Below are 21,797 nucleotides of genomic sequence, written 5' to 3'. Positions count from 1 at the left end.
CTGTGACTCTCTAGCCAAGATAGTGGCAAAATCAGTTACGGAAACAAGGTACCAGTGCCCCATGTGAGAATCGAACTCACGACCTTCAGATTACGAGACTGACGCGCTACCTGCTGCGCTAACGAGGCAAGATGCATGTAATAATCTGCGGAAGTTGCTTGTGCAAAGCAGTACACCTCTTTTTTTTCATATTGTAAGTGAGCTGGCAGTAAATCTTCTCCCGTATGGTCTAGCGCTTAGGATTCCTGGTTTTCACCCAGGTGGCCTGGGTTCGACTCCCGGTATGGAAACACATCCTTTTCTACACCGTTGCCAACATTCAAAGACTGACGTGTGTTTTTAAAACAAACGTATTTCAGGTAGGATTTGTTTTTTTCAGGCAAAAATGCTGAACGCCCGCGTTTTGGCACTTCATTCTGACCCTTCACGCAAGATTCAATTTGGATTCGTAGCTCAACTCATTCTCAACCACCCCTTTTTACACCAAAGTGTCAAGAGACTCAACAACTCATGGGTCCTGTAAGTTATTTGGATTCCCATTTCCTTTCTAATGGAAAACGTAGAATTGAATGGAAAAGTTCTAAGTTGGTGACAAAATCTCTCGAGAAAAGGAGGGAACAGTGCCCCGTGTGAGGCTCAAACTCACAACCTTCAGATTACGAGACTGACGCACTACCTACTGCGCTAACGAAGCAAGTTGCACCTGCAGATCTGCAGAAGTTTATTGTGCATAGCAGAAAACTTATTTTTTTCATAATGTCACTGAGACGTTAGCGCATCTTTTCCCATATGGTCTAGCGGTTAGGATTCCTGGTTCTCACCCGGGTGGCCCGGGTTCGACTCCCGGTATGGGAATGCACCTTTATCTTAGCTACTGCCACCATTCAAAGACTGACGCGTGTTTTTCAATCAAAAATGTTTCTGGTAGATTTTCACTTTGCAACAAAAATACTTAACATTGGCGATGCATTATGACTTTTGCAAAAGATTTCCTTTTGTTTCATAGCTTAAGCCTTTTTCAACTACACAGTTTTACACAAAAGTGTCAAGGGACTCAACAAGCCATGTGTCCTGTCAGTCATTAGGGCTCCCATGTTCTTTCTAATCGGAAACAGTGTAGAACTGAATTGGAAAGTTCAGAGTTAGTGACAAAATCTCTTGAGAAAAGGAGGATGGCACTTGTGAGCAAAAAACTCATGATCTTCAAATTATTCAACTGACGTGCCAAAAACCTTGACCATGTAGCGTGTTTTAGCTCTTGTAATGTTTATGTTTTGTATTCAAAGCAAAACACTCTTTTTTTTTTTTTTTTTTTTTTTTACACCTGTCTTGCTGTTTACTGTACTGCTTACACCATGTGGAGAAAGACTTAGTTAGTATTCCTGGTTGACTGGTTCAATTCCTGCTATGGGAGAGACTTTTTTTTGGGACTAGTGTCCACATTCCAAAGCCGACACGTGCCTTGCAGACAGAATCAGTTTAGGTTGGAACTGCTCTTTGCTGCCAAAAATGCAGACCACCAGATTTTTTGGATATTTATTTGCACAAAAGCTTATTTGATGTCATATCTCAAACCATTCATATCTCTCACTTTTAATTCCTGGGTGTTAAGGGACTCAACAAGCCTTTATCCCTGTCTGTCATTGGAGCTCCCCTTCCATCAATTGGTGATGTTTTGTTACTGAATGGAAAAGAGCTGTGACTCTCTAGCCAAGATAGTGGCAAAATCAGTTACGGAAACAAGGTACCAGTGCCCCATGTGAGAATCGAACTCACGACCTTCAGATTACGAGACTGACGCGCTACCTGCTGCGCTAACGAGGCAAGATGCATGTAATAATCTGCGGAAGTTGCTTGTGCAAAGCAGTACACCTCTTTTTTTTCATATTGTAAGTGAGCTGGCAGTAAATCTTCTCCCGTATGGTCTAGCGCTTAGGATTCCTGGTTTTCACCCAGGTGGCCTGGGTTCGACTCCCGGTATGGAAACACATCCTTTTCTACACCGTTGCCAACATTCAAAGACTGACGTGTGTTTTTAAAACAAACGTATTTCAGGTAGGATTTGTTTTTTTCAGGCAAAAATGCTGAACGCCCGCGTTTTGGCACTTCATTCTGACCCTTCACGCAAGATTCAATTTGGATTCGTAGCTCAACTCATTCTCAACCACCCCTTTTTACACCAAAGTGTCAAGAGACTCAACAACTCATGGGTCCTGTAAGTTATTTGGATTCCCATTTCCTTTCTAATGGAAAACGTAGAATTGAATGGAAAAGTTCTAAGTTGGTGACAAAATCTCTCGAGAAAAGGAGGGAACAGTGCCCCGTGTGAGGCTCAAACTCACAACCTTCAGATTACGAGACTGACGCACTACCTACTGCGCTAACGAAGCAAGTTGCACCTGCAGATCTGCAGAAGTTTATTGTGCATAGCAGAAAACTTATTTTTTTCATAATGTCACTGAGACGTTAGCGCATCTTTTCCCATATGGTCTAGCGGTTAGGATTCCTGGTTCTCACCCGGGTGGCCCGGGTTCGACTCCCGGTATGGGAATGCACCTTTATCTTAGCTACTGCCACCATTCAAAGACTGACGCGTGTTTTTCAATCAAAAATGTTTCTGGTAGATTTTCACTTTGCAACAAAAATACTTAACATTGGCGATGCATTATGACTTTTGCAAAAGATTTCCTTTTGTTTCATAGCTTAAGCCTTTTTCAACTACACAGTTTTACACAAAAGTGTCAAGGGACTCAACAAGCCATGTGTCCTGTCAGTCATTAGGGCTCCCATGTTCTTTCTAATCGGAAACAGTGTAGAACTGAATTGGAAAGTTCAGAGTTAGTGACAAAATCTCTTGAGAAAAGGAGGATGGCACTTGTGAGCAAAAAACTCATGATCTTCAAATTATTCAACTGACGTGCCAAAAACCTTGACCATGTAGCGTGTTTTAGCTCTTGTAATGTTTATGTTTTGTATTCAAAGCAAAACACTCTTTTTTTTTTTTTTTTTTTTTTTTACACCTGTCTTGCTGTTTACTGTACTGCTTACACCATGTGGAGAAAGACTTAGTTAGTATTCCTGGTTGACTGGTTCAATTCCTGCTATGGGAGAGACTTTTTTTTGGGACTAGTGTCCACATTCCAAAGCCGACACGTGCCTTGCAGACAGAATCAGTTTAGGTTGGAACTGCTCTTTGCTGCCAAAAATGCAGACCACCAGATTTTTTGGATATTTATTTGCACAAAAGCTTATTTGATGTCATATCTCAAACCATTCATATCTCTCACTTTTAATTCCTGGGTGTTAAGGGACTCAACAAGCCTTTATCCCTGTCTGTCATTGGAGCTCCCCTTCCATCAATTGGTGATGTTTTGTTACTGAATGGAAAAGAGCTGTGACTCTCTAGCCAAGATAGTGGCAAAATCAGTTACGGAAACAAGGTACCAGTGCCCCATGTGAGAATCGAACTCACGACCTTCAGATTACGAGACTGACGCGCTACCTGCTGCGCTAACGAGGCAAGATGCATGTAATAATCTGCGGAAGTTGCTTGTGCAAAGCAGTACACCTCTTTTTTTTCATATTGTAAGTGAGCTGGCAGTAAATCTTCTCCCGTATGGTCTAGCGCTTAGGATTCCTGGTTTTCACCCAGGTGGCCTGGGTTCGACTCCCGGTATGGAAACACATCCTTTTCTACACCGTTGCCAACATTCAAAGACTGACGTGTGTTTTTAAAACAAACGTATTTCAGGTAGGATTTGTTTTTTTCAGGCAAAAATGCTGAACGCCCGCGTTTTGGCACTTCATTCTGACCCTTCACGCAAGATTCAATTTGGATTCGTAGCTCAACTCATTCTCAACCACCCCTTTTTACACCAAAGTGTCAAGAGACTCAACAACTCATGGGTCCTGTAAGTTATTTGGATTCCCATTTCCTTTCTAATGGAAAACGTAGAATTGAATGGAAAAGTTCTAAGTTGGTGACAAAATCTCTCGAGAAAAGGAGGGAACAGTGCCCCGTGTGAGGCTCAAACTCACAACCTTCAGATTACGAGACTGACGCACTACCTACTGCGCTAACGAAGCAAGTTGCACCTGCAGATCTGCAGAAGTTTATTGTGCATAGCAGAAAACTTATTTTTTTCATAATGTCACTGAGACGTTAGCGCATCTTTTCCCATATGGTCTAGCGGTTAGGATTCCTGGTTCTCACCCGGGTGGCCCGGGTTCGACTCCCGGTATGGGAATGCACCTTTATCTTAGCTACTGCCACCATTCAAAGACTGACGCGTGTTTTTCAATCAAAAATGTTTCTGGTAGATTTTCACTTTGCAACAAAAATACTTAACATTGGCGATGCATTATGACTTTTGCAAAAGATTTCCTTTTGTTTCATAGCTTAAGCCTTTTTCAACTACACAGTTTTACACAAAAGTGTCAAGGGACTCAACAAGCCATGTGTCCTGTCAGTCATTAGGGCTCCCATGTTCTTTCTAATCGGAAACAGTGTAGAACTGAATTGGAAAGTTCAGAGTTAGTGACAAAATCTCTTGAGAAAAGGAGGATGGCACTTGTGAGCAAAAAACTCATGATCTTCAAATTATTCAACTGACGTGCCAAAAACCTTGACCATGTAGCGTGTTTTAGCTCTTGTAATGTTTATGTTTTGTATTCAAAGCAAAACACTCTTTTTTTTTTTTTTTTTTTTTTTTACACCTGTCTTGCTGTTTACTGTACTGCTTACACCATGTGGAGAAAGACTTAGTTAGTATTCCTGGTTGACTGGTTCAATTCCTGCTATGGGAGAGACTTTTTTTTGGGACTAGTGTCCACATTCCAAAGCCGACACGTGCCTTGCAGACAGAATCAGTTTAGGTTGGAACTGCTCTTTGCTGCCAAAAATGCAGACCACCAGATTTTTTGGATATTTATTTGCACAAAAGCTTATTTGATGTCATATCTCAAACCATTCATATCTCTCACTTTTAATTCCTGGGTGTTAAGGGACTCAACAAGCCTTTATCCCTGTCTGTCATTGGAGCTCCCCTTCCATCAATTGGTGATGTTTTGTTACTGAATGGAAAAGAGCTGTGACTCTCTAGCCAAGATAGTGGCAAAATCAGTTACGGAAACAAGGTACCAGTGCCCCATGTGAGAATCGAACTCACGACCTTCAGATTACGAGACTGACGCGCTACCTGCTGCGCTAACGAGGCAAGATGCATGTAATAATCTGCGGAAGTTGCTTGTGCAAAGCAGTACACCTCTTTTTTTTCATATTGTAAGTGAGCTGGCAGTAAATCTTCTCCCGTATGGTCTAGCGCTTAGGATTCCTGGTTTTCACCCAGGTGGCCTGGGTTCGACTCCCGGTATGGAAACACATCCTTTTCTACACCGTTGCCAACATTCAAAGACTGACGTGTGTTTTTAAAACAAACGTATTTCAGGTAGGATTTGTTTTTTTCAGGCAAAAATGCTGAACGCCCGCGTTTTGGCACTTCATTCTGACCCTTCACGCAAGATTCAATTTGGATTCGTAGCTCAACTCATTCTCAACCACCCCTTTTTACACCAAAGTGTCAAGAGACTCAACAACTCATGGGTCCTGTAAGTTATTTGGATTCCCATTTCCTTTCTAATGGAAAACGTAGAATTGAATGGAAAAGTTCTAAGTTGGTGACAAAATCTCTCGAGAAAAGGAGGGAACAGTGCCCCGTGTGAGGCTCAAACTCACAACCTTCAGATTACGAGACTGACGCACTACCTACTGCGCTAACGAAGCAAGTTGCACCTGCAGATCTGCAGAAGTTTATTGTGCATAGCAGAAAACTTATTTTTTTCATAATGTCACTGAGACGTTAGCGCATCTTTTCCCATATGGTCTAGCGGTTAGGATTCCTGGTTCTCACCCGGGTGGCCCGGGTTCGACTCCCGGTATGGGAATGCACCTTTATCTTAGCTACTGCCACCATTCAAAGACTGACGCGTGTTTTTCAATCAAAAATGTTTCTGGTAGATTTTCACTTTGCAACAAAAATACTTAACATTGGCGATGCATTATGACTTTTGCAAAAGATTTCCTTTTGTTTCATAGCTTAAGCCTTTTTCAACTACACAGTTTTACACAAAAGTGTCAAGGGACTCAACAAGCCATGTGTCCTGTCAGTCATTAGGGCTCCCATGTTCTTTCTAATCGGAAACAGTGTAGAACTGAATTGGAAAGTTCAGAGTTAGTGACAAAATCTCTTGAGAAAAGGAGGATGGCACTTGTGAGCAAAAAACTCATGATCTTCAAATTATTCAACTGACGTGCCAAAAACCTTGACCATGTAGCGTGTTTTAGCTCTTGTAATGTTTATGTTTTGTATTCAAAGCAAAACACTCTTTTTTTTTTTTTTTTTTTTTTTTTACACCTGTCTTGCTGTTTACTGTACTGCTTACACCATGTGGAGAAAGACTTAGTTAGTATTCCTGGTTGACTGGTTCAATTCCTGCTATGGGAGAGACTTTTTTTTGGGACTAGTGTCCACATTCCAAAGCCGACACGTGCCTTGCAGACAGAATCAGTTTAGGTTGGAACTGCTCTTTGCTGCCAAAAATGCAGACCACCAGATTTTTTGGATATTTATTTGCACAAAAGCTTATTTGATGTCATATCTCAAACCATTCATATCTCTCACTTTTAATTCCTGGGTGTTAAGGGACTCAACAAGCCTTTATCCCTGTCTGTCATTGGAGCTCCCCTTCCATCAATTGGTGATGTTTTGTTACTGAATGGAAAAGAGCTGTGACTCTCTAGCCAAGATAGTGGCAAAATCAGTTACGGAAACAAGGTACCAGTGCCCCATGTGAGAATCGAACTCACGACCTTCAGATTACGAGACTGACGCGCTACCTGCTGCGCTAACGAGGCAAGATGCATGTAATAATCTGCGGAAGTTGCTTGTGCAAAGCAGTACACCTCTTTTTTTTCATATTGTAAGTGAGCTGGCAGTAAATCTTCTCCCGTATGGTCTAGCGCTTAGGATTCCTGGTTTTCACCCAGGTGGCCTGGGTTCGACTCCCGGTATGGAAACACATCCTTTTCTACACCGTTGCCAACATTCAAAGACTGACGTGTGTTTTTAAAACAAACGTATTTCAGGTAGGATTTGTTTTTTTCAGGCAAAAATGCTGAACGCCCGCGTTTTGGCACTTCATTCTGACCCTTCACGCAAGATTCAATTTGGATTCGTAGCTCAACTCATTCTCAACCACCCCTTTTTACACCAAAGTGTCAAGAGACTCAACAACTCATGGGTCCTGTAAGTTATTTGGATTCCCATTTCCTTTCTAATGGAAAACGTAGAATTGAATGGAAAAGTTCTAAGTTGGTGACAAAATCTCTCGAGAAAAGGAGGGAACAGTGCCCCGTGTGAGGCTCAAACTCACAACCTTCAGATTACGAGACTGACGCACTACCTACTGCGCTAACGAAGCAAGTTGCACCTGCAGATCTGCAGAAGTTTATTGTGCATAGCAGAAAACTTATTTTTTTCATAATGTCACTGAGACGTTAGCGCATCTTTTCCCATATGGTCTAGCGGTTAGGATTCCTGGTTCTCACCCGGGTGGCCCGGGTTCGACTCCCGGTATGGGAATGCACCTTTATCTTAGCTACTGCCACCATTCAAAGACTGACGCGTGTTTTTCAATCAAAAATGTTTCTGGTAGATTTTCACTTTGCAACAAAAATACTTAACATTGGCGATGCATTATGACTTTTGCAAAAGATTTCCTTTTGTTTCATAGCTTAAGCCTTTTTCAACTACACAGTTTTACACAAAAGTGTCAAGGGACTCAACAAGCCATGTGTCCTGTCAGTCATTAGGGCTCCCATGTTCTTTCTAATCGGAAACAGTGTAGAACTGAATTGGAAAGTTCAGAGTTAGTGACAAAATCTCTTGAGAAAAGGAGGATGGCACTTGTGAGCAAAAAACTCATGATCTTCAAATTATTCAACTGACGTGCCAAAAACCTTGACCATGTAGCGTGTTTTAGCTCTTGTAATGTTTATGTTTTGTATTCAAAGCAAAACACTCTTTTTTTTTTTTTTTTTTTTTTTTTTACACCTGTCTTGCTGTTTACTGTACTGCTTACACCATGTGGAGAAAGACTTAGTTAGTATTCCTGGTTGACTGGTTCAATTCCTGCTATGGGAGAGACTTTTTTTTGGGACTAGTGTCCACATTCCAAAGCCGACACGTGCCTTGCAGACAGAATCAGTTTAGGTTGGAACTGCTCTTTGCTGCCAAAAATGCAGACCACCAGATTTTTTGGATATTTATTTGCACAAAAGCTTATTTGATGTCATATCTCAAACCATTCATATCTCTCACTTTTAATTCCTGGGTGTTAAGGGACTCAACAAGCCTTTATCCCTGTCTGTCATTGGAGCTCCCCTTCCATCAATTGGTGATGTTTTGTTACTGAATGGAAAAGAGCTGTGACTCTCTAGCCAAGATAGTGGCAAAATCAGTTACGGAAACAAGGTACCAGTGCCCCATGTGAGAATCGAACTCACGACCTTCAGATTACGAGACTGACGCGCTACCTGCTGCGCTAACGAGGCAAGATGCATGTAATAATCTGCGGAAGTTGCTTGTGCAAAGCAGTACACCTCTTTTTTTTCATATTGTAAGTGAGCTGGCAGTAAATCTTCTCCCGTATGGTCTAGCGCTTAGGATTCCTGGTTTTCACCCAGGTGGCCTGGGTTCGACTCCCGGTATGGAAACACATCCTTTTCTACACCGTTGCCAACATTCAAAGACTGACGTGTGTTTTTAAAACAAACGTATTTCAGGTAGGATTTGTTTTTTTCAGGCAAAAATGCTGAACGCCCGCGTTTTGGCACTTCATTCTGACCCTTCACGCAAGATTCAATTTGGATTCGTAGCTCAACTCATTCTCAACCACCCCTTTTTACACCAAAGTGTCAAGAGACTCAACAACTCATGGGTCCTGTAAGTTATTTGGATTCCCATTTCCTTTCTAATGGAAAACGTAGAATTGAATGGAAAAGTTCTAAGTTGGTGACAAAATCTCTCGAGAAAAGGAGGGAACAGTGCCCCGTGTGAGGCTCAAACTCACAACCTTCAGATTACGAGACTGACGCACTACCTACTGCGCTAACGAAGCAAGTTGCACCTGCAGATCTGCAGAAGTTTATTGTGCATAGCAGAAAACTTATTTTTTTCATAATGTCACTGAGACGTTAGCGCATCTTTTCCCATATGGTCTAGCGGTTAGGATTCCTGGTTCTCACCCGGGTGGCCCGGGTTCGACTCCCGGTATGGGAATGCACCTTTATCTTAGCTACTGCCACCATTCAAAGACTGACGCGTGTTTTTCAATCAAAAATGTTTCTGGTAGATTTTCACTTTGCAACAAAAATACTTAACATTGGCGATGCATTATGACTTTTGCAAAAGATTTCCTTTTGTTTCATAGCTTAAGCCTTTTTCAACTACACAGTTTTACACAAAAGTGTCAAGGGACTCAACAAGCCATGTGTCCTGTCAGTCATTAGGGCTCCCATGTTCTTTCTAATCGGAAACAGTGTAGAACTGAATTGGAAAGTTCAGAGTTAGTGACAAAATCTCTTGAGAAAAGGAGGATGGCACTTGTGAGCAAAAAACTCATGATCTTCAAATTATTCAACTGACGTGCCAAAAACCTTGACCATGTAGCGTGTTTTAGCTCTTGTAATGTTTATGTTTTGTATTCAAAGCAAAACACTCTTTTTTTTTTTTTTTTTTTTTTTTTTACACCTGTCTTGCTGTTTACTGTACTGCTTACACCATGTGGAGAAAGACTTAGTTAGTATTCCTGGTTGACTGGTTCAATTCCTGCTATGGGAGAGACTTTTTTTTGGGACTAGTGTCCACATTCCAAAGCCGACACGTGCCTTGCAGACAGAATCAGTTTAGGTTGGAACTGCTCTTTGCTGCCAAAAATGCAGACCACCAGATTTTTTGGATATTTATTTGCACAAAAGCTTATTTGATGTCATATCTCAAACCATTCATATCTCTCACTTTTAATTCCTGGGTGTTAAGGGACTCAACAAGCCTTTATCCCTGTCTGTCATTGGAGCTCCCCTTCCATCAATTGGTGATGTTTTGTTACTGAATGGAAAAGAGCTGTGACTCTCTAGCCAAGATAGTGGCAAAATCAGTTACGGAAACAAGGTACCAGTGCCCCATGTGAGAATCGAACTCACGACCTTCAGATTACGAGACTGACGCGCTACCTGCTGCGCTAACGAGGCAAGATGCATGTAATAATCTGCGGAAGTTGCTTGTGCAAAGCAGTACACCTCTTTTTTTTCATATTGTAAGTGAGCTGGCAGTAAATCTTCTCCCGTATGGTCTAGCGCTTAGGATTCCTGGTTTTCACCCAGGTGGCCTGGGTTCGACTCCCGGTATGGAAACACATCCTTTTCTACACCGTTGCCAACATTCAAAGACTGACGTGTGTTTTTAAAACAAACGTATTTCAGGTAGGATTTGTTTTTTTCAGGCAAAAATGCTGAACGCCCGCGTTTTGGCACTTCATTCTGACCCTTCACGCAAGATTCAATTTGGATTCGTAGCTCAACTCATTCTCAACCACCCCTTTTTACACCAAAGTGTCAAGAGACTCAACAACTCATGGGTCCTGTAAGTTATTTGGATTCCCATTTCCTTTCTAATGGAAAACGTAGAATTGAATGGAAAAGTTCTAAGTTGGTGACAAAATCTCTCGAGAAAAGGAGGGAACAGTGCCCCGTGTGAGGCTCAAACTCACAACCTTCAGATTACGAGACTGACGCACTACCTACTGCGCTAACGAAGCAAGTTGCACCTGCAGATCTGCAGAAGTTTATTGTGCATAGCAGAAAACTTATTTTTTTCATAATGTCACTGAGACGTTAGCGCATCTTTTCCCATATGGTCTAGCGGTTAGGATTCCTGGTTCTCACCCGGGTGGCCCGGGTTCGACTCCCGGTATGGGAATGCACCTTTATCTTAGCTACTGCCACCATTCAAAGACTGACGCGTGTTTTTCAATCAAAAATGTTTCTGGTAGATTTTCACTTTGCAACAAAAATACTTAACATTGGCGATGCATTATGACTTTTGCAAAAGATTTCCTTTTGTTTCATAGCTTAAGCCTTTTTCAACTACACAGTTTTACACAAAAGTGTCAAGGGACTCAACAAGCCATGTGTCCTGTCAGTCATTAGGGCTCCCATGTTCTTTCTAATCGGAAACAGTGTAGAACTGAATTGGAAAGTTCAGAGTTAGTGACAAAATCTCTTGAGAAAAGGAGGATGGCACTTGTGAGCAAAAAACTCATGATCTTCAAATTATTCAACTGACGTGCCAAAAACCTTGACCATGTAGCGTGTTTTAGCTCTTGTAATGTTTATGTTTTGTATTCAAAGCAAAACACTCTTTTTTTTTTTTTTTTTTTTTTTTACACCTGTCTTGCTGTTTACTGTACTGCTTACACCATGTGGAGAAAGACTTAGTTAGTATTCCTGGTTGACTGGTTCAATTCCTGCTATGGGAGAGACTTTTTTTTGGGACTAGTGTCCACATTCCAAAGCCGACACGTGCCTTGCAGACAGAATCAGTTTAGGTTGGAACTGCTCTTTGCTGCCAAAAATGCAGACCACCAGATTTTTTGGATATTTATTTGCACAAAAGCTTATTTGATGTCATATCTCAAACCATTCATATCTCTCACTTTTAATTCCTGGGTGTTAAGGGACTCAACAAGCCTTTATCCCTGTCTGTCATTGGAGCTCCCCTTCCATCAATTGGTGATGTTTTGTTACTGAATGGAAAAGAGCTGTGACTCTCTAGCCAAGATAGTGGCAAAATCAGTTACGGAAACAAGGTACCAGTGCCCCATGTGAGAATCGAACTCACGACCTTCAGATTACGAGACTGACGCGCTACCTGCTGCGCTAACGAGGCAAGATGCATGTAATAATCTGCGGAAGTTGCTTGTGCAAAGCAGTACACGTCTTTTTTTTCATATTGTAAGTGAGCTGGCAGTAAATCTTCTCCCGTATGGTCTAGCGCTTAGGATTCCTGGTTTTCACCCAGGTGGCCTGGGTTCGACTCCCGGTATGGAAACACATCCTTTTCTACACCGTTGCCAACATTCAAAGACTGACGTGTGTTTTTAAAACAAACGTATTTCAGGTAGGATTTGTTTTTTTCAGGCAAAAATGCTGAACGCCCGCGTTTTGGCACTTCATTCTGACCCTTCACGCAAGATTCAATTTGGATTCGTAGCTCAACTCATTCTCAACCACCCCTTTTTACACCAAAGTGTCAAGAGACTCAACAACTCATGGGTCCTGTAAGTTATTTGGATTCCCATTTCCTTTCTAATGGAAAACGTAGAATTGAATGGAAAAGTTCTAAGTTGGTGACAAAATCTCTCGAGAAAAGGAGGGAACAGTGCCCCGTGTGAGGCTCAAACTCACAACCTTCAGATTACGAGACTGACGCACTACCTACTGCGCTAACGAAGCAAGTTGCACCTGCAGATCTGCAGAAGTTTATTGTGCATAGCAGAAAACTTATTTTTTTCATAATGTCACTGAGACGTTAGCGCATCTTTTCCCATATGGTCTAGCGGTTAGGATTCCTGGTTCTCACCCGGGTGGCCCGGGTTCGACTCCCGGTATGGGAATGCACCTTTATCTTAGCTACTGCCACCATTCAAAGACTGACGCGTGTTTTTCAATCAAAAATGTTTCTGGTAGATTTTCACTTTGCAACAAAAATACTTAACATTGGCGATGCATTATGACTTTTGCAAAAGATTTCCTTTTGTTTCATAGCTTAAGCCTTTTTCAACTACACAGTTTTACACAAAAGTGTCAAGGGACTCAACAAGCCATGTGTCCTGTCAGTCATTAGGGCTCCCATGTTCTTTCTAATCGGAAACAGTGTAGAACTGAATTGGAAAGTTCAGAGTTAGTGACAAAATCTCTTGAGAAAAGGAGGATGGCACTTGTGAGCAAAAAACTCATGATCTTCAAATTATTCAACTGACGTGCCAAAAACCTTGACCATGTAGCGTGTTTTAGCTCTTGTAATGTTTATGTTTTGTATTCAAAGCAAAACACTCTTTTTTTTTTTTTTTTTTTTTTTACACCTGTCTTGCTGTTTACTGTACTGCTTACACCATGTGGAGAAAGACTTAGTTAGTATTCCTGGTTGACTGGTTCAATTCCTGCTATGGGAGAGACTTTTTTTTGGGACTAGTGTCCACATTCCAAAGCCGACACGTGCCTTGCAGACAGAATCAGTTTAGGTTGGAACTGCTCTTTGCTGCCAAAAATGCAGACCACCAGATTTTTTGGATATTTATTTGCACAAAAGCTTATTTGATGTCATATCTCAAACCATTCATATCTCTCACTTTTAATTCCTGGGTGTTAAGGGACTCAACAAGCCTTTATCCCTGTCTGTCATTGGAGCTCCCCTTCCATCAATTGGTGATGTTTTGTTACTGAATGGAAAAGAGCTGTGACTCTCTAGCCAAGATAGTGGCAAAATCAGTTACGGAAACAAGGTACCAGTGCCCCATGTGAGAATCGAACTCACGACCTTCAGATTACGAGACTGACGCGCTACCTGCTGCGCTAACGAGGCAAGATGCATGTAATAATCTGCGGAAGTTGCTTGTGCAAAGCAGTACACCTCTTTTTTTTCATATTGTAAGTGAGCTGGCAGTAAATCTTCTCCCGTATGGTCTAGCGCTTAGGATTCCTGGTTTTCACCCAGGTGGCCTGGGTTCGACTCCCGGTATGGAAACACATCCTTTTCTACACCGTTGCCAACATTCAAAGACTGACGTGTGTTTTTAAAACAAACGTATTTCAGGTAGGATTTGTTTTTTTCAGGCAAAAATGCTGAACGCCCGCGTTTTGGCACTTCATTCTGACCCTTCACGCAAGATTCAATTTGGATTCGTAGCTCAACTCATTCTCAACCACCCCTTTTTACACCAAAGTGTCAAGAGACTCAACAACTCATGGGTCCTGTAAGTTATTTGGATTCCCATTTCCTTTCTAATGGAAAACGTAGAATTGAATGGAAAAGTTCTAAGTTGGTGACAAAATCTCTCGAGAAAAGGAGGGAACAGTGCCCCGTGTGAGGCTCAAACTCACAACCTTCAGATTACGAGACTGACGCACTACCTACTGCGCTAACGAAGCAAGTTGCACCTGCAGATCTGCAGAAGTTTATTGTGCATAGCAGAAAACTTATTTTTTTCATAATGTCACTGAGACGTTAGCGCATCTTTTCCCATATGGTCTAGCGGTTAGGATTCCTGGTTCTCACCCGGGTGGCCCGGGTTCGACTCCCGGTATGGGAATGCACCTTTATCTTAGCTACTGCCACCATTCAAAGACTGACGCGTGTTTTTCAATCAAAAATGTTTCTGGTAGATTTTCACTTTGCAACAAAAATACTTAACATTGGCGATGCATTATGACTTTTGCAAAAGATTTCCTTTTGTTTCATAGCTTAAGCCTTTTTCAACTACACAGTTTTACACAAAAGTGTCAAGGGACTCAACAAGCCATGTGTCCTGTCAGTCATTAGGGCTCCCATGTTCTTTCTAATCGGAAACAGTGTAGAACTGAATTGGAAAGTTCAGAGTTAGTGACAAAATCTCTTGAGAAAAGGAGGATGGCACTTGTGAGCAAAAAACTCATGATCTTCAAATTATTCAACTGACGTGCCAAAAACCTTGACCATGTAGCGTGTTTTAGCTCTTGTAATGTTTATGTTTTGTATTCAAAGCAAAACACTCTTTTTTTTTTTTTTTTTTTTTTTTACACCTGTCTTGCTGTTTACTGTACTGCTTACACCATGTGGAGAAAGACTTAGTTAGTATTCCTGGTTGACTGGTTCAATTCCTGCTATGGGAGAGACTTTTTTTTGGGACTAGTGTCCACATTCCAAAGCCGACACGTGCCTTGCAGACAGAATCAGTTTAGGTTGGAACTGCTCTTTGCTGCCAAAAATGCAGACCACCAGATTTTTTGGATATTTATTTGCACAAAAGCTTATTTGATGTCATATCTCAAACCATTCATATCTCTCACTTTTAATTCCTGGGTGTTAAGGGACTCAACAAGCCTTTATCCCTGTCTGTCATTGGAGCTCCCCTTCCATCAATTGGTGATGTTTTGTTACTGAATGGAAAAGAGCTGTGACTCTCTAGCCAAGATAGTGGCAAAATCAGTTACGGAAACAAGGTACCAGTGCCCCATGTGAGAATCGAACTCACGACCTTCAGATTACGAGACTGACGCGCTACCTGCTGCGCTAACGAGGCAAGATGCATGTAATAATCTGCGGAAGTTGCTTGTGCAAAGCAGTACACCTCTTTTTTTTCATATTGTAAGTGAGCTGGCAGTAAATCTTCTCCCGTATGGTCTAGCGCTTAGGATTCCTGGTTTTCACCCAGGTGGCCTGGGTTCGACTCCCGGTATGGAAACACATCCTTTTCTACACCGTTGCCAACATTCAAAGACTGACGTGTGTTTTTAAAACAAACGTATTTCAGGTAGGATTTGTTTTTTTCAGGCAAAAATGCTGAACGCCCGCGTTTTGGCACTTCATTCTGACCCTTCACGCAAGATTCAATTTGGATTCGTAGCTCAACTCATTCTCAACCACCCCTTTTTACACCAAAGTGTCAAGAGACTCAACAACTCATGGGTCCTGTAAGTTATTTGGATTCCCATTTCCTTTCTAATGGAAAACGTAGAATTGAATGGAAAAGTTCTAAGTTGGTGACAAAATCTCTCGAGAAAAGGAGGGAACAGTGCCCCGTGTGAGGCTCAAACTCACAACCTTCAGATTACGAGACTGACGCACTACCTACTGCGCTAACGAAGCAAGTTGCACCTGCAGATCTGCAGAAGTTTATTGTGCATAGCAGAAAACTTATTTTTTTCATAATGTCACTGAGACGTTAGCGCATCTTTTCCCATATGGTCTAGCGGTTAGGATTCCTGGTTCTCACCCGGGTGGCCCGGGTTCGACTCCCGGTATGGGAATGCACCTTTATCTTAGCTACTGCCACCATTCAAAGACTGACGCGTGTTTTTCAATCAAAAATGTTTCTGGTAGATTTTCACTTTGCAACAAAAATACTTAACATTGGCGATGCATTATGACTTTTGCAAAAGATTTCCTTTTGTTTCATAGCTTAAGCCTTTTTCAACTACACAGTTTTACACAAAAGTGTCAAGGGACTCAACAAGCCATGTGTCCTGTCAGTCATTAGGGCTCCCATGTTCTTTCTAATCGGAAACAGTGTAGAACTGAATTGGAAAGTTCAGAGTTAGTGACAAAATCTCTTGAGAAAAGGAGGATGGCACTTGTGAGCAAAAAACTCATGATCTTCAAATTATTCAACTGACGTGCCAAAAACCTTGACCATGTAGCGTGTTTTAGCTCTTGTAATGTTTATGTTTTGTATTCAAAGCAAAACACTCTTTTTTTTTTTTTTTTTTTTTTTTACACCTGTCTTGCTGTTTACTGTACTGCTTACACCATGTGGAGAAAGACTTAGTTAGTATTCCTGGTTGACTGGTTCAATTCCTGCTATGGGAGAGACTTTTTTTTGGGACTAGTGTCCACATTCCAAAGCCGACACGTGCCTTGCAGACAGAATCAGTTTAGGTTGGAACTGCTCTTTGCTGCCAAAAATGCAGACCACCAGATTTTTTGGATATTTATTTGCACAAAAGCTTATTTGATGTCATATCTCAAACCATTCATATCTCTCACTTTTAATTCCTGGGTGTTAAGGGACTCAACAAGCCTTTATCCCTGTCTGTCATTGGAGCTCCCCTTCCATCAATTGGTGATGTTTTGTTACTGAATGGAAAAGAGCTGTGACTCTCTAGCCAAGATAGTGGCAAAATCAGTTACGGAAACAAGGTACCAGTGCCCCATGTGAGAATCGAACTCACGACCTTCAGATTACGAGACTGACGCGCTACCTGCTGCGCTAACGAGGCAAGATGCATGTAATAATCTGCGGAAGTTGCTTGTGCAAAGCAGTACACCTCTTTTTTTTCATATTGTAAGTGAGCTGGCAGTAAATCTTCTCCCGTATGGTCTAGCGCTTAGGATTCCTGGTTTTCACCCAGGTGGCCTGGGTTCGACTCCCGGTATGGAAACACATCCTTTTCTACACCGTTGCCAACATTCAAAGACTGACGTGTGTTTTTAAAACAAACGTATTTCAGGTAGGATTTGTTTTTTTCAGGCAAAAATGCTGAACGCCCGCGTTTTGGCACTTCATTCTGACCCTTCACGCAAGATTCAATTTGGATTCGTAGCTCAACTCATTCTCAACCACCCCTTTTTACACCAAAGTGTCAAGAGACTCAACAACTCATGGGTCCTGTAAGTTATTTGGATTCCCATTTCCTTTCTAATGGAAAACGTAGAATTGAATGGAAAAGTTCTAAGTTGGTGACAAAATCTCTCGAGAAAAGGAGGGAACAGTGCCCCGTGTGAGGCTCAAACTCACAACCTTCAGATTACGAGACTGACGCACTACCTACTGCGCTAACGAAGCAAGTTGCACCTGCAGATCTGCAGAAGTTTATTGTGCATAGCAGAAAACTTATTTTTTTCATAATGTCACTGAGACGTTAGCGCATCTTTTCCCATATGGTCTAGCGGTTAGGATTCCTGGTTCTCACCCGGGTGGCCCGGGTTCGACTCCCGGTATGGGAATGCACCTTTATCTTAGCTACTGCCACCATTCAAAGACTGACGCGTGTTTTTCAATCAAAAATGTTTCTGGTAGATTTTCACTTTGCAACAAAAATACTTAACATTGGCGATGCATTATGACTTTTGCAAAAGATTTCCTTTTGTTTCATAGCTTAAGCCTTTTTCAACTACACAGTTTTACACAAAAGTGTCAAGGGACTCAACAAGCCATGTGTCCTGTCAGTCATTAGGGCTCCCATGTTCTTTCTAATCGGAAACAGTGTAGAACTGAATTGGAAAGTTCAGAGTTAGTGACAAAATCTCTTGAGAAAAGGAGGATGGCACTTGTGAGCAAAAAACTCATGATCTTCAAATTATTCAACTGACGTGCCAAAAACCTTGACCATGTAGCGTGTTTTAGCTCTTGTAATGTTTATGTTTTGTATTCAAAGCAAAACACTCTTTTTTTTTTTTTTTTTTTTTTTTTACACCTGTCTTGCTGTTTACTGTACTGCTTACACCATGTGGAGAAAGACTTAGTTAGTATTCCTGGTTGACTGGTTCAATTCCTGCTATGGGAGAGACTTTTTTTTGGGACTAGTGTCCACATTCCAAAGCCGACACGTGCCTTGCAGACAGAATCAGTTTAGGTTGGAACTGCTCTTTGCTGCCAAAAATGCAGACCACCAGATTTTTTGGATATTTATTTGCACAAAAGCTTATTTGATGTCATATCTCAAACCATTCATATCTCTCACTTTTAATTCCTGGGTGTTAAGGGACTCAACAAGCCTTTATCCCTGTCTGTCATTGGAGCTCCCCTTCCATCAATTGGTGATGTTTTGTTACTGAATGGAAAAGAGCTGTGACTCTCTAGCCAAGATAGTGGCAAAATCAGTTACGGAAACAAGGTACCAGTGCCCCATGTGAGAATCGAACTCACGACCTTCAGATTACGAGACTGACGCGCTACCTGCTGCGCTAACGAGGCAAGATGCATGTAATAATCTGCGGAAGTTGCTTGTGCAAAGCAGTACACCTCTTTTTTTTCATATTGTAAGTGAGCTGGCAGTAAATCTTCTCCCGTATGGTCTAGCGCTTAGGATTCCTGGTTTTCACCCAGGTGGCCTGGGTTCGACTCCCGGTATGGAAACACATCCTTTTCTACACCGTTGCCAACATTCAAAGACTGACGTGTGTTTTTAAAACAAACGTATTTCAGGTAGGATTTGTTTTTTTCAGGCAAAAATGCTGAACGCCCGCGTTTTGGCACTTCATTCTGACCCTTCACGCAAGATTCAATTTGGATTCGTAGCTCAACTCATTCTCAACCACCCCTTTTTACACCAAAGTGTCAAGAGACTCAACAACTCATGGGTCCTGTAAGTTATTTGGATTCCCATTTCCTTTCTAATGGAAAACGTAGAATTGAATGGAAAAGTTCTAAGTTGGTGACAAAATCTCTCGAGAAAAGGAGGGAACAGTGCCCCGTGTGAGGCTCAAACTCACAACCTTCAGATTACGAGACTGACGCACTACCTACTGCGCTAACGAAGCAAGTTGCACCTGCAGATCTGCAGAAGTTTATTGTGCATAGCAGAAAACTTATTTTTTTCATAATGTCACTGAGACGTTAGCGCATCTTTTCCCATATGGTCTAGCGGTTAGGATTCCTGGTTCTCACCCGGGTGGCCCGGGTTCGACTCCCGGTATGGGAATGCACCTTTATCTTAGCTACTGCCACCATTCAAAGACTGACGCGTGTTTTTCAATCAAAAATGTTTCTGGTAGATTTTCACTTTGCAACAAAAATACTTAACATTGGCGATGCATTATGACTTTTGCAAAAGATTTCCTTTTGTTTCATAGCTTAAGCCTTTTTCAACTACACAGTTTTACACAAAAGTGTCAAGGGACTCAACAAGCCATGTGTCCTGTCAGTCATTAGGGCTCCCATGTTCTTTCTAATCGGAAACAGTGTAGAACTGAATTGGAAAGTTCAGAGTTAGTGACAAAATCTCTTGAGAAAAGGAGGATGGCACTTGTGAGCAAAAAACTCATGATCTTCAAATTATTCAACTGACGTGCCAAAAACCTTGACCATGTAGCGTGTTTTAGCTCTTGTAATGTTTATGTTTTGTATTCAAAGCAAAACACTCTTTTTTTTTTTTTTTTTTTTTTTACACCTGTCTTGCTGTTTACTGTACTGCTTACACCATGTGGAGAAAGACTTAGTTAGTATTCCTGGTTGACTGGTTCAATTCCTGCTATGGGAGAGACTTTTTTTTGGGACTAGTGTCCACATTCCAAAGCCGACACGTGCCTTGCAGACAGAATCAGTTTAGGTTGGAACTGCTCTTTGCTGCCAAAAATGCAGACCACCAGATTTTTTGGATATTTATTTGCACAAAAGCTTATTTGATGTCATATCTCAAACCATTCATATCTCTCACTTTTAATTCCTGGGTGTTAAGGGACTCAACAAGCCTTTATCCCTGTCTGTCATTGGAGCTCCCCTTCCATCAATTGGTGATGTTTTGTTACTGAATGGAAAAGAGCTGTGACTCTCTAGCCAAGATAGTGGCAAAATCAGTTACGGAAACAAGGTACCAGTGCCCCATGTGAGAATCGAACTCACGACCTTCAGATTACGAGACTGACGCGCTACCTGCTGCGCTAACGAGGCAAGATGCATGTAATAATCTGCGGAAGTTGCTTGTGCAAAGCAGTACACCTCTTTTTTTTCATATTGTAAGTGAGCTGGCAGTAAATCTTCTCCCGTATGGTCTAGCGCTTAGGATTCCTGGTTTTCACCCAGGTGGCCTGGGTTCGACTCCCGGTATGGAAACACATCCTTTTCTACACCGTTGCCAACATTCAAAGACTGACGTGTGTTTTTAAAACAAACGTATTTCAGGTAGGATTTGTTTTTTTCAGGCAAAAATGCTGAACGCCCGCGTTTTGGCACTTCATTCTGACCCTTCACGCAAGATTCAATTTGGATTCGTAGCTCAACTCATTCTCAACCACCCCTTTTTACACCAAAGTGTCAAGAGACTCAACAACTCATGGGTCCTGTAAGTTATTTGGATTCCCATTTCCTTTCTAATGGAAAACGTAGAATTGAATGGAAAAGTTCTAAGTTGGTGACAAAATCTCTCGAGAAAAGGAGGGAACAGTGCCCCGTGTGAGGCTCAAACTCACAACCTTCAGATTACGAGACTGACGCACTACCTACTGCGCTAACGAAGCAAGTTGCACCTGCAGATCTGCAGAAGTTTATTGTGCATAGCAGAAAACTTATTTTTTTCATAATGTCACTGAGACGTTAGCGCATCTTTTCCCATATGGTCTAGCGGTTAGGATTCCTGGTTCTCACCCGGGTGGCCCGGGTTCGACTCCCGGTATGGGAATGCACCTTTATCTTAGCTACTGCCACCATTCAAAGACTGACGCGTGTTTTTCAATCAAAAATGTTTCTGGTAGATTTTCACTTTGCAACAAAAATACTTAACATTGGCGATGCATTATGACTTTTGCAAAAGATTTCCTTTTGTTTCATAGCTTAAGCCTTTTTCAACTACACAGTTTTACACAAAAGTGTCAAGGGACTCAACAAGCCATGTGTCCTGTCAGTCATTAGGGCTCCCATGTTCTTTCTAATCGGAAACAGTGTAGAACTGAATTGGAAAGTTCAGAGTTAGTGACAAAATCTCTTGAGAAAAGGAGGATGGCACTTGTGAGCAAAAAACTCATGATCTTCAAATTATTCAACTGACGTGCCAAAAACCTTGACCATGTAGCGTGTTTTAGCTCTTGTAATGTTTATGTTTTGTATTCAAAGCAAAACACTCTTTTTTTTTTTTTTTTTTTTACACCTGTCTTGCTGTTTACTGTACTGCTTACACCATGTGGAGAAAGACTTAGTTAGTATTCCTGGTTGACTGGTTCAATTCCTGCTATGGGAGAGACTTTTTTTTGGGACTAGTGTCCACATTC

The 21,797-nt window shown here is 41.6% G+C and overlaps 13 non-coding genes across 13 annotated transcripts; all 13 read right to left on the bottom strand.

The window, feature by feature from the left end:
* Positions 1-55: 55 nt before the first annotated feature.
* On the bottom strand, positions 56-128 carry TRNAT-CGU (transfer RNA threonine (anticodon CGU)). The gene has a single exon. It is a non-coding gene; the product is annotated as a tRNA-Thr (tRNA).
* Positions 129-1,751: 1,623 nt separating this feature from the next.
* On the bottom strand, positions 1,752-1,824 carry TRNAT-CGU (transfer RNA threonine (anticodon CGU)). The gene has a single exon. It is a non-coding gene; the product is annotated as a tRNA-Thr (tRNA).
* Positions 1,825-3,447: 1,623 nt separating this feature from the next.
* Positions 3,448-3,520, bottom strand: TRNAT-CGU (transfer RNA threonine (anticodon CGU)). The gene has a single exon. It is a non-coding gene; the product is annotated as a tRNA-Thr (tRNA).
* Positions 3,521-5,143: 1,623 nt separating this feature from the next.
* TRNAT-CGU (transfer RNA threonine (anticodon CGU)) lies at positions 5,144-5,216 on the bottom strand. Its single transcript has one exon. It is a non-coding gene; the product is annotated as a tRNA-Thr (tRNA).
* Positions 5,217-6,840: 1,624 nt separating this feature from the next.
* TRNAT-CGU (transfer RNA threonine (anticodon CGU)) lies at positions 6,841-6,913 on the bottom strand. Its single transcript has one exon. It is a non-coding gene; the product is annotated as a tRNA-Thr (tRNA).
* A 1,625-nt stretch (positions 6,914-8,538) lies between these two features.
* Positions 8,539-8,611, bottom strand: TRNAT-CGU (transfer RNA threonine (anticodon CGU)). The gene has a single exon. It is a non-coding gene; the product is annotated as a tRNA-Thr (tRNA).
* Positions 8,612-10,236: 1,625 nt separating this feature from the next.
* TRNAT-CGU (transfer RNA threonine (anticodon CGU)) lies at positions 10,237-10,309 on the bottom strand. The gene has a single exon. It is a non-coding gene; the product is annotated as a tRNA-Thr (tRNA).
* A 1,623-nt stretch (positions 10,310-11,932) lies between these two features.
* On the bottom strand, positions 11,933-12,005 carry TRNAT-CGU (transfer RNA threonine (anticodon CGU)). Its single transcript has one exon. It is a non-coding gene; the product is annotated as a tRNA-Thr (tRNA).
* A 1,622-nt stretch (positions 12,006-13,627) lies between these two features.
* On the bottom strand, positions 13,628-13,700 carry TRNAT-CGU (transfer RNA threonine (anticodon CGU)). The gene has a single exon. It is a non-coding gene; the product is annotated as a tRNA-Thr (tRNA).
* A 1,623-nt stretch (positions 13,701-15,323) lies between these two features.
* TRNAT-CGU (transfer RNA threonine (anticodon CGU)) lies at positions 15,324-15,396 on the bottom strand. Its single transcript has one exon. It is a non-coding gene; the product is annotated as a tRNA-Thr (tRNA).
* A 1,623-nt stretch (positions 15,397-17,019) lies between these two features.
* On the bottom strand, positions 17,020-17,092 carry TRNAT-CGU (transfer RNA threonine (anticodon CGU)). The gene has a single exon. It is a non-coding gene; the product is annotated as a tRNA-Thr (tRNA).
* Positions 17,093-18,716: 1,624 nt separating this feature from the next.
* TRNAT-CGU (transfer RNA threonine (anticodon CGU)) lies at positions 18,717-18,789 on the bottom strand. Its single transcript has one exon. It is a non-coding gene; the product is annotated as a tRNA-Thr (tRNA).
* Positions 18,790-20,411: 1,622 nt separating this feature from the next.
* Positions 20,412-20,484, bottom strand: TRNAT-CGU (transfer RNA threonine (anticodon CGU)). Its single transcript has one exon. It is a non-coding gene; the product is annotated as a tRNA-Thr (tRNA).
* Between the last annotated feature and the right edge of the window lie 1,313 nt (positions 20,485-21,797).

The sequence above is a fragment of the Phyllobates terribilis genome, unplaced genomic scaffold, assembly GCF_046119375.1.
Source record: "Phyllobates terribilis strain yellow unplaced genomic scaffold, ASM4611937v1 Scaffold_1042__1_contigs__length_457206, whole genome shotgun sequence".
Lineage (NCBI taxonomy): Eukaryota > Metazoa > Chordata > Amphibia > Anura > Dendrobatidae > Phyllobates > Phyllobates terribilis.
Note: the sequence above shows the minus strand (reverse complement) of the source record. Positions and strands in the feature narration are given on the sequence as shown.